Source organism: Chionomys nivalis, chromosome 17 (assembly GCF_950005125.1).
Source record: "Chionomys nivalis chromosome 17, mChiNiv1.1, whole genome shotgun sequence".
Taxonomy (NCBI): Eukaryota; Metazoa; Chordata; class Mammalia; order Rodentia; family Cricetidae; genus Chionomys; species Chionomys nivalis.
Window position 1 is genome coordinate 46466006 of NC_080102.1, and position 2855 is coordinate 46468860.

The 2855-nt window shown below is 39.8% G+C and overlaps 1 pseudogene; it reads right to left on the bottom strand.

The window, feature by feature from the left end:
- Positions 1-1988: 1988 nt before the first annotated feature.
- Positions 1989-2215, bottom strand: LOC130889178 (small nuclear ribonucleoprotein G-like; annotated as a pseudogene).
- Positions 2216-2855: the final 640 nt, after the last annotated feature.

The window sequence follows — 2855 nt, forward strand, 5'->3', positions numbered from 1 at the left end:
CTGCGAGCCCCTCTAGAGTCAAGTCTCTTGCCAACCCTACCCTTAATTAGGATATATATTTCTCTGCTCCCGTATCCACCCTTCCTATATCCCAACCATCCCATTCCCCCAAACTCTCCCCATCCTCCCCTTCTCACGTTTCTCACCCCATTTCCCCTTAGCCCCATGCCACCTCACCTGCAAGTTCCCAGTTTTTGCCCGGCAATCTTGTCTACTTCCCCTACCCAGGCAGATGACTATACGGTTTTTCTTTGGGTTCACCTTCTTATTTAGCTTCTCTAGGATCACAAATTATATACTCAATGTCCTTTATTTATGGCTAGAAACCAATTATGAGTGAGTACATCCCATGTTCCTCTTTTTGGGTCTGGGATACCTCACTCAGGATAGTGTTTTCTATTTCCATCCATTTGCATGCAAAATTCATGATGTCATTGTTTTTTACCACTGAGTAGTACTCTAATATGTATATATTCCACACTTCATCCATTCTTCCATTGAAGGGCATCTAGGTTGTTTCCAGATTCTGGCTATTATAAGCAATGCTGCTATGAACATAGTTGAACAAATACTTTTGATATATGATAGGGCATCTCTTGGGTATATTCCCAAGAGTGGTATTACTGGATCTTGGGGTAGGTTGATCCCAAATTTCCTGAGAAATCGCCACACTGATTTCCAAAGTGGTTGCACAAGTTTGCATTCCCACCAGCAATGGATGAGTGTGCCCCTTACTCCACAACCTCTCCAGCAAAGGTTATCATTGGTGTTTTTGATTTTAGCCATTCTGACAGGTGTAAGATGGTATTTCAAAGTTGTTTTAATTTGCATTTCCCTTATCGCTAAGGAGGTTGAGCATGACCTTAAGTGTCTTTTGGCCATTTGAACTTCTTCTGTTGAGAATTCTCTGTTCACTTCAGTGCCCCATTTTTTTAATTGGGTTAATTAGCATTTTGAAGTCTAGTTTCTTGAGTTCTTTATATATTTTGGAGATCAGACCTTTGTCTGTTGCAGGGTTGGTGAAGATCTTCTCCCAGTCAGTGGGTTGCCTTTTTGTCTTAGTGACAGTGTCCTTTGCTTTACAGAAGCTTCTCAGTTTCAGAAGGTCCCATTTATTCAATGATGCCCTTAATGTCTGTGCTGCTGGGGTTGTACGTAGGAAGAGGTCTCCTGTGTCCATATGTTGTAGAGTACTTCCTACTTTCTCTTCTATCAGGTTCAGTGTGTTCAGACTGATATTGAGGTCTTTAATCCATTTGGACTTGAGTTTTGTGCATGGCGATAGATATGGATCTATTTTCATTCTTCTACAGGCTTACAACCAGTTCTGCCAGCACCATTTGTTGACAAAAGCTTTCTTTTAACCATTGTTTGTCATCACTAACAAGCAGATTGTATTGCTTGGTGTAATCAGTCTGAAGCCAGACAGCATGACCGTGACATGATCCTTCCTACATTAGAGTGAACTCTCTTCTCAACCGTGTTTTATAGCTAAAAGGTGGCAAGTGCTGCGTTTTGAGTCAGAATATTTTATTTCCAACTTGATTATTAAAGGAAGCATTGAAAACATTTTTCATTTCTTTAGAGGAAGCAATAAAATCTTCTGGAAGTCAACACTGCCATTCTGTTCCAGGAACTAGTATGGAGTCATTCACATGGAAGTCAGAGCCTTGCACACTCTGGGCAAGGGCTTTACCACTGGTTAATACTTTCAGCCCTGCTTTTGCTCCTGGTTTTTCCTTTTATTTCAAAAATACAACTAATGTAGTGAAGGAAAATGTCTAAATTCAGGAGCTCTACAACTTAGTCAACTTGACTTTTGTCTTTAATTTCCAAAGAATTATTTATTGCACATCTGATATTTTTTTGAGTATCACAAAAATTTATCAAAAAGTTTTATATGAAAATGTTCATGACCCAGTTCTCCACGATAGTGAAACAGGCCCTTTGCGGGAGGGTCGTGGACTTCTTGACTGAATAGCCCTGGTTTAGACTCTTTCCAAGGCTTCTAATATGATGATGCTGTTTTCTCTTATGACCAGCACTCTAGTGTTATTTTGTGGCCTACTATTGGCCATCTACACACACAAATCACAAGATTCATAAAGGAAGCAAAGTCTTGTGGTATTCCTTATCCATGTCTGCCACCTTTTAATTTCAATGATAACTTCTGGTTCATAAATTTCTTCAGTTGGGGAGGGTGGGTCTTGCTCATGACAACCCTTCAGCAGGCTCGGCATGATGGCAAAGGAGTGGGTGCCCACATACCCGATGATTTCATATATAACTTTAATATTAAAGCAACTGTTTCTTTTACTTGTGAAGAAAGCATAACTTTCTTATGGAGCCATCAAATCAAATAGCAAATGTTTCCAGCAAACTGGTAGTCTCACTTGAGGAACCATTGCTAGGGGCAATTTTCAGAATCTCTGAAGTAGTTTAAAACAAAGTGAGCCACAGAGCAAACTCATCTCAGAAACATATAAAGTGTATATGAAATATATGAAGTATGTATATGTGTCAGCATAGGTCCAGGACCAAAGAGCCTTTGCAAGGCTGAAGGAATTGCAGCATTGGGTATGAATGGCCAAAACCTCTTTAGTTATGACAAGGATACACTGTACAGGACAGACCTGAGACTTTTGGGAAAGCCTAGTCTGATGAGATTTATTGACAGAAAAAAAGGTTGAAGGAGAATGGTCAATAATGAGCACGGAAATCTTTGTCTTGGATTTGAGATGGAAAACAATCTCACAATTACTGCTCCAGTCACGCCACAGAAATAGGGTAGGGTTGTTCTGTCCCTGTCTCCTTACTTCACTTGAGAATTTAATTCAAAAGTTTAATTTTAAGTA